Genomic DNA, 12,957 nt, shown 5'->3' with positions numbered 1-12,957 from the left:
CTTACACGATGGAGAGCGCTCGAGCATACGTGCTTACAAACCTGAAAGTCGATGTGACATCCGAGATTCTTTTTCTTCTAAAAAGATCTCGGAGAGATACACGGGAGAGTTTGAAATTTTTGGAGGTCCTCCTGATGTATATGCGCGGATATACCCATGTGGTAATTCGTGCGGAGTTGGTAATCTAATAGTGGAGCGAAATTTACCAACTCGAAAGAGAAGAGAGAAGAGAGAAGAGAGTAGAGAGAAGAGAGAGGAGAAAGAGAACTGTCTTAAAGACGAGAAAAAGTATCGTCGATCCGACTCTTAAGGGGAGAGAGTCGGCGACTAAGATATATATATACATACATATTTTTGCTTCGTATGATGAAAATTTACTCGAAGCTCCCTGGTTGATCCTGCCAGTAGTCATATGCTTGTCTCAAAGATTAAGCCATGCATGTCTCAGTACATGCCGTATTAAGGTGAAACCGCGAATGGCTCATTAAATCAGTTATGGTTCCTTAGATCGTACCCACATTTACTTGGATAACTGTGGTAATTCTAGAGCTAATACATGCAAAACAGAGTTCCGACCAGAGATGGTAGGAACGCTTTTATTAGATCAAACCAATCGGTGGCGGGCGTTTACGTTCGTCCATCGTTTGCTTTGGTGACTCTGAATAACTTTGTGCTGATCGCATGGTCTTATAGCACCGGCGACGCATCTTTCAAATGTCTGCCTTATCAACTGTCGATGGTAGGTTCTGCGCCTACCATGGTTGTAACGGGTAACGGGGAATCAGGGTTCGATTCCGGAGAGGGAGCCTGAGAAACGGCTACCACATCCAAGGAAGGCAGCAGGCGCGCAAATTACCCACTCCCGGCACGGGGAGGTAGTGACGAAAAATAACGATACGGGACTCATCCGAGGCCCCGTAATCGGAATGAGAACACTTTAAATCCTTTAACGAGGATCCATTGGAGGGCAAGTCTGGTGCCAGCAGCCGCGGTAATTCCAGCTCCAATAGCGTATATTAAAGTTGTTGCGGTTAAAAAGCTCGTAGTTGAATCTGTGTGTCACAGTGTCGGTTCACCGCTCGCGGTGTTTAACTGGCATTATGTGGTACGTCCTACCGGTGGGCTTTGCTCTTCACGGGGCGGTCCAACTAATATCCCATCGCGGTGCTCTTCACTGAGTGTCGAGGTGGCCGGTACGTTTACTTTGAACAAATTAGAGTGCTCAAAGCAGGCTACATTCGCCTGAATACTGTGTGCATGGAATAATGGAATAGGACCTCGGTTCTATTTTGTGTTTTCGGAACCCCGAGGTAATGATTAATAGGACAGATGGGGCATTCGTATTGCGACGTTAGAGGTGAAATTCTTGGATCGTCGCAAGACGGACAGAAGCGAAAGCATTTGCCAAAAATGTTTTCATTAATCAAGAACGAAAGTTAGAGGTTCGAAGGCGATCAGATACCGCCCTAGTTCTAACCATAAACGATGCCAGCTAGCGATCCGCCGAAGTTCCTCCGATGACTCGGCGGGCAGCTTCCGGGAAACCAAAGCTTTTGGGTTCCGGGGAAGTATGGTTGCAAAGCTGAAACTTAAAGGAATTGACGGAAGGGCACCACCAGGAGTGGAGCCTGCGGCTTAATTTGACTCAACACGGAAACCTCACCAGGCCCGGACACCGAAGGATTGACAGATTGATAGCTCTTTCTTGATTCGGTGGGTGGTGGTGCATGGCCGTTCTTAGTTGGTGGAGCGATTTGTCTGGTTAATTCCGATAACGAACGAGACTCTAGCCTGCTAAATAGACGTAACTTATGGTATCTCGAAGGCCCCCGCTTCTGTCGGTGGGTTTTTACTACCAACGTACAAACAAATCTTCTTAGAGGGACAGGCGGCTTCTAGCCGCACGAGATTGAGCAATAACAGGTCTGTGATGCCCTTAGATGTTCTGGCCGCACGCGCGCTACACTGAAGGAATCAGCGTGTTTTCCCTGGCCGAAAGGCCCGGGTAACCCGCTGAACCTCCTTCGTGCTAGGGATTGGGGCTTGCAATTTTTCCCCATGAACGAGGAATTCCCAGTAAGCGCGAGTCATAAGCTCGCGTTGATTACGTCCCTGCCCTTTGTACACACCGCCCGTCGCTACTACCGATTGAATGATTTAGTGAGGTCTTCGGACTGGTGCGCGGCAATGTTGTTGCATTGCCGATGTTGCCGGGAAGATGACCAAACTTGATCATTTAGAGGAAGTAAAAGTCGTAACAAGGTTTCCGTAGGTGAACCTGCGGAAGGATCATTAACGAGCAAAATACACTACAAGAACTGACCGAAAGAAGGAAACATGAGAAATATAAAGAGTGGAGCGAAAGATAATATAAAAAGGAGCGAAAGATACATACATATATATATATAAGTGTACGAGTTCAATTTCTGCACACACTCGATACACAAGAGAAATAATATTATATATACAGAGGAGGAAGGAGCGATAAACGTGCAACAACGCTTCCTCGTGAAAAATACTTGAACGATCATGCACAGAGAGGTATCTCGATACCTGCTCTGCTGTATGACTAGACGGCTTACGCGCGGAGAGTTCATCTCCCGTCCGTCGGAAATTTCGAACGGCTTACGCGCGGAGAAATACACTTCTCCCGTCCGTCGAAATTTTTTTTTTTTACTTTGAACAAGGCGCATAGAGCCCGCCGAACCACGATTTCCGTGCGTCTTACATCTTTCGACGATGGGACGATCCACGCGAAGAGTTGTTTCGTGCTCGCGCGAGGTGCGATAGCGTCGATTCGCTTTTCTGTACGGGGAGAAATAGAACGATGAGTTGACTTATCGGGTCTTCGTTGGAATTACCGTCGCTGGCATTGTAAACTCCAGATGACCTTGTGATTCCTTCGTCGGGCACTGGTAAAGGGTGGCGATGATTCGTTCTATAATAGAAATACCCGTCGTAGCGATTCGGCCGAGACACCCGCCACGAAACACTCTCTCGTCGTGGAATCCCCGCATCGGAGAGTAAAACGCGCGAAGGCTTACTATGAGAGAAGAAATAGTATATGCCGGTGGTTCGCGTGTGTAGGCTCTATACGAAATTGCGATTCAAGAGAGTAGGAAAAGACGCGATGAACCACGATTTCCGTGCGTCTTACGTCTCTCGACGATGGGACGATCCACGCGAAGAGTTGTTACGTGCTCGCGCGAGGTGCGATAGCGTCGATTCGCCTTTCTGTACGGGGAGAAATAGAACGATGAGCTGACTTATCGGGTCTTCGTTGGAATTACCGTCGCTGGCATTGTAAACTCCAGATGACCTTGTGATTCCTTCGTCGGGCACTGGTAAAGGGTGGCGATGATTCGTTCTATAATAGAAATACCCGTCGTAGCGTTTCGGCCTAGTCACCCGCCACGAAACACTCTCTCGTCGTGGAATCCCCGCGTCGGAGAATAAAACGCCGAAGGCTTACTTATGAAACTTACGTCTCTCGACGATGGGACGATCCACGCGAAGAGTTGTTACGTGCACGCGTATGGTGCGATTGCGTCGATTCGCTTTTCTGTACGGGGAGCAATAGAACGTTGAGTTGACTTATCGGGTCTTCGTTGGAATTACCGTCGCTGGCATTGTAAACTCCAGATGACCTTGTGATTCCTTCGTCGGGCACTGGTAAAGGGTGGCGATGATGCGTTCTATAATAGAAATACCCGTCGTAGCGTTTCTTCCGAGTCAACCCGCTCACGAAACACTCTCTCGTCGTGGAATCCCCGCGTCGGAGAGTAAAACGCGAATTCATAGTATGGAAACTTACGTCTCTCGACGATGGGACGATCCACGCGAAGAGTTGTTACGTGCACGCGTATGGTGCGATTGCGTCGATTCGCTTTTCTGTACGGGGAGTAATAGAACGTTGAGTTGACTTATCGGGTCTTCGTTGGAATTACCGTCGCTGGCATTGTAAACTCCAGATGACCTTGTGATTCCTTCGTCGGGCACTGGTAAAGGGTGGCGATGATGCGTTCTATAATAGAAATACCCGTCGTAGCGTTTCTTCCGAGTCAACCCGCTCACGAAACTCTCTCTCGTCGTGGAATCCCCGCGTCGGAGAGTAAAACGCGAATTCATACTATGAAAACTTACGTCTCTCGACGATGGGACGATCCACGCGAAGAGTTGTTTACGTGCACGCGTATGGTGCGATTGCGTCGATTCGCTTTTCTGTACGGGGAGAAATAGAACGTTGAGTTGACTTATCGGGTCTTCGTTGGAATTACCGTCGCTGGCATTGTAAACTCCAGATGACCTTGTGATTCCTTCGTCGGGCACTGGTAAAGGGTGGCGATGATGCGTTCTATAATAGAAATACCCGTCGTAGCGTTTCTTCCGAGTCAACCCGCTCACGAAACTCTCTCTCGTCGTGGAATCCCCGCGTCGGAGAGTAAAACGCGAATTCATACTATGAAAACTTACGTCTCTCGACGATGGGACGATCCACGCGAAGAGTTGTTTACGTGTACGCGTATGGTGCGATTGCGTCGATTCGCTTTTCTGTACGGGGAGAAATAGAACGTTGAGTTGACTTATCGGGTCTTCGTTGGAATTACCGTCGCTGGCATTGTAAACTCCAGATGACCTTGTGATTCCTTCGTCGGGCACTGGTAAAGGGTGGCGATGATGCGTTCTATAATAGAAATACCCGTCGTAGCGTTTCTTCCGAGTCAACCCGCTCACGAAACTCTCTCTCTCGTCGTGGAATCCCCGCGTCGGAGAGTAAAACGCCGAAGGCTTACTATGAAACTTACGTCTCTCGACGATGGGACGATCCACGCGAAGAGTTGTTACGTGCACGCGTATGGTGCGATTGCGTCGATTCGCTTTTCTGTACGGGGAGTAATAGAACGTTGAGTTGACTTATCGGGTCTTCGTTGGAATTACCGTCGCTGCATTGTAAACTCCAGATGACCTTGTGATTCCTTCGTCGGGCACTGGTAAAGGGTGGCGATGATGCGTTCTATAATAGAAATACCCGTCGTAGCGTTTCTTCCGAGTCAACCCGCTCACGAAACTCTCTCTCGTCGTGGAATCCCCGCGTCGGAGAGTAAAACGCGAATTCATACTATGAAAACTTACGTCTCTCGACGATGGGACGATCCACGCGAAGAGTTGTTTACGTGCACGCGTATGGTGCGATTGCGTCGATTCGCTTTTCTGTACGGGGAGAAATAGAACGTTGAGTTGACTTATCGGGTCTTCGTTGGAATTACCGTCGCTGGCATTGTAAACTCCAGATGACCTTGTGATTCCTTCGTCGGGCACTGGTAAAGGGTGGCGATGATGCGTTCTATAATAGAAATACCCGTCGTAGCGTTTCTTCCGAGTCAACCCGCTCACGAAACTCTCTCTCGTCGTGGAATCCCCGCGTCGGAGAGTAAAACGCGAATTCATACTATGAAAACTTACGTCTCTCGACGATGGGACGATCCACGCGAAGAGTTGTTTACGTGCACGCGTATGGTGCGATTGCGTCGATTCGCTTTTCTGTACGGGGAGAAATAGAACGTTGAGTTGACTTATCGGGTCTTCGTTGGAATTACCGTCGCTGGCATTGTAAACTCCAGATGACCTTGTGATTCCTTCGTCGGGCACTGGTAAAGGGTGGCGATGATGCGTTCTATAATAGAAATACCCGTCGTAGCGTTTCTTCCGAGTCAACCCGCTCACGAAACTCTCTCTCGTCGTGGAATCCCCGCGTCGGAGGGTAAAACGCGATATATAATAGTATATGCCAGTGGTTCGCGCGCGTCGTCTCTGAGATACGCGGTCGACAGAGTTCCGAAAACACGTGATGTGCCACGATTTCCGTGCGTCTTACATCTTTCGACGATGGGACGATCCACGCGAAGAGAACGTTCGTGCTTGCGTGAGGTGCAACAGCGTCGATTCGCTTTTCTGTACGGGGAGAAATAGAACGTTGAGTTGACTTATCGGGTCTTCGTTGGAATTACCGTCGCTGGCATTGTAAACTCCAGATGACCTTGTGATTCCTTCGTCGGGCACTGGTAAAGGGTGGCGATGATTCGTTCTATAATAGTAATACCCGTCGTAGCGTTTCGACCGATGTCACCCGCCACGAATGTCTCTCTCGACGTGGAAACCCCGCGCCGAAGAGTAAACGCGAAGGCTTACCATACGAAAGAAAACGGTATTATACGCCTGTGGTATGTGCGTCTCGGCTCTGTGATACGCGATCGGCAGAGTTACAAAAAAACGTTGATGGGCCACGATTTCCGTGCGTCTTACATCTTTCGACGATGGGACGATCCACGCGAAGAGTAGTTACGTGCTCGCGCGAGGTGCGATAGCGTCGATTCGCTTTTCTGTACGGGGAGAAATAGAACGATGAGTTGACTTATCGGGTCTTCGTTGGAATTACCGTCGCTGGCATTGTAAACTCCAGATGACCTTGTGATTCCTTCGTCGGGCACTGGTAAAGGGTGGCGATGATTCGTTCTATAATAGAAATACCCGTCGTAGCGATTCGGCCGAGACACCCGCCACGAAACTCTCTCTCGTCGTGGAATCCCCATGTCGGAGAGTAAAACGCGAAGGCTAACTATATAAGAAACATATAGTATTATTTATGCCTGTGGTTCTCCGTTTGTCCTACTCTCAGATACGCGACTCGGAGAGTTACGAATAATCGTGATGGACCACGATTTCTGTACGTCTTACATCTTTCGACGATGGGACGATCCACGCGAAGAGATCATTCCTGCTTGCGTGAGGTGCGATAGCGCCGATTCGCTTTTCTGTACGGGGAGAAATAGAACGATGAGTTGACTTATCGGGTCTTCGTTGGAATTACCGTCGCTGGCATTGTAAACTCCAGATGACCTTGTGATTCCTTCGTCGGGCACTGGTAAAGGGTGGCGATGATTCGTTCTATAATAGAAATACCCGTCGTAGCGATTCGGCCGTGTCACCCGCCACGAAAATCTCTCTCGTCGTGGAATCCCCGCGTCGTAGAGTAAACGCGAAGGCTTGCTATAGAAGACTATAGTTTATACGCCTGTGGTTCACCGGTTGCCTGCTCTCCGGGGTACGCGATCGCGCAGGAGTTACGGAAGAACTTGATGGGCCACGATCTCCAAGCGGCTATATCTTTCGACGATGGGACGATTCACGCGAAGAGAACGTTCGTGCATGCGTGAGGTGCGATAGCGTTGATTCGCTTGTCTGTACGGGGAGAAATAGAACGATGAGTTGACTTATCGGGTCTTCGTTGGAATTACCGTCGCTGGCATTGTAAACTCCAGATGACCTTGTGATTCCTTCGTCGGGCACTGGTAAAGGGTGGCGATGATTCGTTCTATAATAGAAATACCCGTCGTAGCGTTTCGACCGATGTCACCCGCCACGAAATTCTCTCTCGTCGTGGAATCCCCGCGTCGGAGAGTAACCGCCGAAGGCTTGCTATAGAAGACTATAGTTTATACGCCTGTGGTTCACCGGTTGCCGGCTCTCCGGGGCACGCGATCGCGCGAAGGTTACGGAGGGACGTGAAGCGCCCGAGCAATGAAACGTCCGCAGGAGGAAACGAGCAACCGCCGAACATTGTTTCGCGACGTTTCCATAATGTATTGTCGTTTCGCTCGCATCCCGCTTCTTTCCCCTAGTTTCCTCGACGCGTAGTTTCGCAGCCTTAGTGGACGAATCATTCTCGATTCGAGGAAAGATATGCAGTGGGGCGTGCAATGAGCCCGCCAGAGACCACGATCTCCAATGCGTCTTTACATCTTTCGACGATGGGATGATCCACGCGAAGAGAACGTTCGTGCTTGCGCGAGGTGCGTTAGCGTCGATTCGCTTTTCTGTACGGGGAGAAATAGAACGATGAGTTGACTTATCGGGTCTTCGTTGGAATTACCGTCGCTGGCATTGTAAACTCCAGATGACCTTGTGATTCCTTCGTCGGGCACTGGTAAAGGGTGGCGATGATTCGTTCTATAATAGAAATACCCGTCGTAGCGATTCGGCCGAGTCACCCGCCACGAAACTGTCTCTCTTTCGTCGTGGAAACCCCGCGTCGGAGAGTAAAACGCGCGAAGGCTGTGACTGTAACATATATATATACAGTATACAATGCCTGTGGTTTTTGCGCGTGTCGGCTCTTCGGTATACGCGATCGGCCAGAGTTACGGAGGGACGGTGAAGCGCACGAGAAATTGAAACGGCCGCACGATTGGAACCGAGCAACCGTCGAACATTGTTTCGCGACGTTTCCATAATGCGTTTTCGTTTCGCTCGCATACCGCTTCTTTTCCCCTAGTCTCTGAGACGCGTTTTCGAGCCGTTCTTCTACTATCGATTCTCGTAGAGAGAAGGGACCGGGTAGTCTGGAAGTGGAACCCGCATCTTGCGTGTACCGTACACGGAATTGAGAGGACCGGCCGTGAAGCTCGTTTTAAAGCCGTGCGTCTGACACCCAACTCTTGCGCGCCAATTTCGCGGCAAGAGATAATATGGGACGAATGACCGGCAAAGAGCCAGCTGTGAAGTCTGTTTTTTTAATCGAATCCGTGGACGTGTGTATGCCGTAGCGTCGCTCGTCTCGTGTTCGTTCATGGTCGTTCCGAGAGAAAGAACGAAAGCGGTAACGAAGGGACCGGCCGTGAAGCTCGTTTTAAAGCCGCGCGTCTGACACCCAACTCTTGCGCGCCAATTTCGCGGCAAGAGATAACATGGGACGAATGACCGGCAAAGAGCCAGCTGTGAAGTCTTTTTTCATTATTTGCTTTCAATCGATCGATCGGTACGATTCGTGCAACGTTTCGCGCGATGCGACGCGAAAACATGCGCGCAACAATAGATGCGTCTGATCGGAAGAACGCGAGGGTCGACTGCACGCGATGGATTCAGTATCGGGTAGGATACAAAATATATCCCCGTCGTTTCCACGCGTGCGAGTCTTCTGCGTCTTTCGCGGGTTTTTGAATGCACTATACGCCCGGAACGTCGAGAAATATATACATATTACTTGAACGTTTTTCGTCTCGAAAGGCTTCGGTGTCGTCTCCAAGGCGACGCCTGAATCTCCTTCGCGCGCTGGTCGGAGATTCAGGTATCAACTTTTATCTTCTCTTTGAAAGAAGAGAGATATTAGGTCGAACAAATGAGAATAAAATTATATATGTGAAATATAAAATTTATACGATTACCCTGAACGGTGGATCACTTGGCTCGTGGGTCGATGAAGAACGCAGCTAATTGCGCGTCAACGTGTGAACTGCAGGACACATGAACATCGACATTTCGAACGCACATTGCGGTCCACGGATACAATTCCTGGACCACGCCTGGCTGAGGGTCGTTTACGTACCATACACTGCTTGCGTAGCTCTGTCAAATCCCCGCCGTCGTTCACCTCTTCGGATCGAACGTTTTTTTACCGAAGGGCGCAAAGAACGTTTCTGAGTCGGGTTAAGAGAAGGATGCTACGTACGAGCGAACGATGGGTGTCTCGTCGGCGTTTGTCGCGGACACGCGAAAATTCTGTGAATTTCACGGACAGTGTACGTTCTAGTTGTTGCAAAACGATCGGAATCGTTTGTATGGACTCGCGTGAGTGTTCGCGGCGTCGTGCGTCGTTCAATTACGACCGCCCGCGGATACCGCTCCACTGCGATATGGATCTGAGCGACAACTTTTTCGGCTGTTCGTGAGATGAACGGTTTCGTGTGTTTAGAAAAATTTTTTTTCCCGCGCTCCCGACGTCACCTGAAATGATGCGTCAGAGGTGAAAGAAAATATTAAGAAGTCGAGAGAGAGAGAGACTACACACGTTTTATTCATATTTTGTATACCGTGCGTGAGACGGATGTGCACGACACGTCGTATGTCGGTATATTACCGACTGGCCCCAGGGAGATTGTTTTCTTCCTCTCTTACGAATGAGATGTACGTTTCGGAGGATCGTCGTTACCGAAACACACGGCAAAACGAGACTTCTCGCAGCAGAACCTTTATACACAATACACATCGACTCTTTTTACCCCGAGAGAGAGAGAAAAGGTGTATTTCTTTTTTTTATTTTTCGAATTCGACGCACGAACGCTTTGACGACTGGAGAAAAACACGGTGTGTGTTAAAATCGTGCGGGACGAGCATGCGTATTCGTAACGGGTCGAATAGTTCTTATTCCCCGTCGTCGCGTGTCCTCGCTGGACCACCACCGTGCGCTTCCGCCACGTTCAGTTGAATTTCGAAATATATATATATAAAAAGAATCACCATATACTCTCTTTCGGGAGGTGTATTTTTATCGGTTTCTGCTATAGAGAAGAGACGGAGATCGTGTTGTGAGGTGTAACGTTTCTGTATCCCCGTTTCGGAGGATCGTCGTTATCGGCGGAACACACGTCAAAACGAGACTTCTCGCAGAACCTTTATACACAATACACATCGACTCTTTTACCCCGAGAGAGAGAAAAGGTGTTTTTCTTTTTTTTTATTTTTCGAATTCGACGCACGAACGCTTTGACGACTGGAGAAAAACACGGTGTGTGTTAAAATCGTGCGGGACGAGCATGCGTATTCGTAACGGGTCGAATAGTTCTTATTCCCCGTCGTCGCGTGTCCTCGCTGGACCACCACCGTGCGCTTCCGCCACGTTCAGTTGTATTTCGAAATATATATATATATAAAAAGAATCACCATATACTCTCTTTCGGGAGGTGTATTTTTATCGGTTTCTGCTATAGAGAAGAGACGGACGATCGTGTGTGACACCACGTGGTAACGTTTCCGTATCCCCGTAAAATACGTTTATCTTTTCTCGTAGAAAAGAGAGAGGAAGAGGCAGGAGCTCCTCTTTGGCGAGGCTTTCGAACGTCGCGTCCCGTCCGCCGGAATATAATGATATAAATATATAACCGCCGCCGACTTTGTGCGAAAGCGTTGAAACGAACGCGTCGGTCGCCCCATGGTGTGTGTTTGTCGTGTCTTCTTTTCCTCTTCTGCACTTCTCTTCACTGTCGATCGCGAGACCGCGCGAGATCCGCTTCGGTCGTCCAGTCCCCGAAAATTCTTCTCGGACGGGCGTTAAAGTTAACCGGAGCGCGAGATCGTCTAGCGAGAGTCTTTTTCGCGATCGAGTAAAATGTGATAGAAGAAGGAGAAGAGTGTAAAAAGAGAATATAGACACGCGACGCAGCAGAGACCACTGGTGAGGCGCATAAGACGCGTTCGCGAACGATTTTTCGCGACGATACGGAGTCGCGCGTGTCGCGGTATATTTATCATTTATATACGTTATAATATGAATATTGTTGTGTTCGAACGCACTCTCCTCTAGACTTTGTTTTTTTTGCCTTTGAGCGATTTTTATGAAATTCGATTGAATTTTCATACAATTCACGTTCACGACGACCTCAGAGTAGGCGAGATTACCCGCTGAATTTAAGCATATTACTAAGCGGAGGAAAAGAAACTAACAAGGATTTCCTTAGTAGCTGCGAGCGAACAGGAATTAGCCCAGCACTGAATCCCGCGGTTCCGCCGTAGGGAAATGTAGTGTTCAGGAGGGTCCATTTATCCCGTGACGTCGAACCGCGTCCAAGTCCATCTTGAATGGGGCCATTTACCGTAGAGGGTGCCAGGCCCGTAGCGACCGGTACGCGTTTCGGGAGGACCTTTCCTTAGAGTCGGGTTGCTTGAGAGTGCAGCCCTAAGTGGGTGGTAAACTCCATCTAAGGCTAAATATGACCACGAGACCGATAGCGAACAAGTACCGTGAGGGAAAGTTGAAAAGAACTTTGAAGAGAGAGTTCAAGAGTACGTGAAACCGTTCAGGGGTAAACCTGAGAAACCCAAAAGATCGAATGGGGAGATTCATCGTCGACGAGGCTGGCTTCCGTTGGCGCGCAGATACCCCGCGTATGGACCTTCGTGGTTCCAATGCGCGAGGGTACACCGCCTTCGGCCTAAATGTTCCGGCAACGTAGTCGTGCACTTCTCCCTTAGTAGAACGTCGCGACCCGTTGCGTGTCGGTCTACGGCCCGAGTGGTTGCCTGCCGCGTCGCCTTTGGCGCACGCGACAGACCCTCGGCGGCCCGGCCGGCTGCGCGACGGTACTCTGACGGTATCGGGCCGCAACCAATCCATTTTCGAATGTATGTGCGTCAGGCCCGCCGCAAGCTCGATCAGTATACCCTCGGAGGTACGGACCTGGTGCCGGCTCCGAGCCTGGTCAGCTGTTGGCAGGCGGTGTCCTCGGACTGGCCAAGCTTCGAATTACCGGTCGGCGACGCTACTGCTTTGGGTACTCTCAGGACCCGTCTTGAAACACGGACCAAGGAGTCTAACATGTGCGCGAGTCATTGGGATTTTGTAAACCTAAAGGCGGAATGAAAGTGAAGGTCGTTCCTTAGCGTCGACCGAGGGAGGATGGGCCGCGTTGCGATGCGGCCTCGCACTCCCGGGGCGTCTCGTTCTCATTGCGAGAAGAGGCGCACCCAGAGCGTACACGTTGGGACCCGAAAGATGGTGAACTATGCCTGGTCAGGACGAAGTCAGGGGAAACCCTGATGGAGGTCCGTAGCGATTCTGACGTGCAAATCGATCGTCGGAACTGGGTATAGGGGCGAAAGACTAATCGAACCATCTAGTAGCTGGTTCCCTCCGAAGTTTCCCTCAGGATAGCTGGCACTCGCTTGTTCCTCCGTGAACTTGTGCGAGTTTCATCTGGTAAAGCGAATGATTAGAGGCCTTGGGGCCGAAACGACCTCAACCTATTCTCAAACTTTAAATGGGTGAGATCTCTGGCTTGCTTGGATCAATGAAGCCACGAGATTTATGAATCAGAGTGCCAAGTGGGCCAATTTTGGTAAGCAGAACTGGCGCTGTGGGATGAACCAAACGCAGAGTTAAGGCGCCTAAGTCGACGCTTATGGGAT

At 49.8% G+C, this 12,957-nt stretch overlaps 2 non-coding genes across 2 annotated transcripts; both read left to right on the top strand.

The window, feature by feature from the left end:
- Window positions 1-385: 385 nt before the first annotated feature.
- On the top strand, window positions 386-2,295 carry LOC143175986 (small subunit ribosomal RNA). The gene has a single exon (XR_013000610.1). It is a non-coding gene; the product is annotated as a small subunit ribosomal RNA (ribosomal RNA).
- A 6,923-nt stretch (window positions 2,296-9,218) lies between these two features.
- LOC143175979 (5.8S ribosomal RNA) lies at window positions 9,219-9,373 on the top strand. Its single transcript, XR_013000604.1, has one exon. It is a non-coding gene; the product is annotated as a 5.8S ribosomal RNA (ribosomal RNA).
- The last annotated feature ends 3,584 nt before the right edge of the window (window positions 9,374-12,957 follow it).

The sequence above is a fragment of the Nomia melanderi genome, unplaced genomic scaffold, assembly GCF_051020985.1.
Source record: "Nomia melanderi isolate GNS246 unplaced genomic scaffold, iyNomMela1 scaffold0291, whole genome shotgun sequence".
In the NCBI taxonomy this organism is placed as follows: Eukaryota; Metazoa; Arthropoda; class Insecta; order Hymenoptera; family Halictidae; genus Nomia; species Nomia melanderi.
The sequence above is the reverse complement of the archived record's forward strand: the minus strand, read 5'-3'. Positions and strand labels throughout refer to the sequence as shown.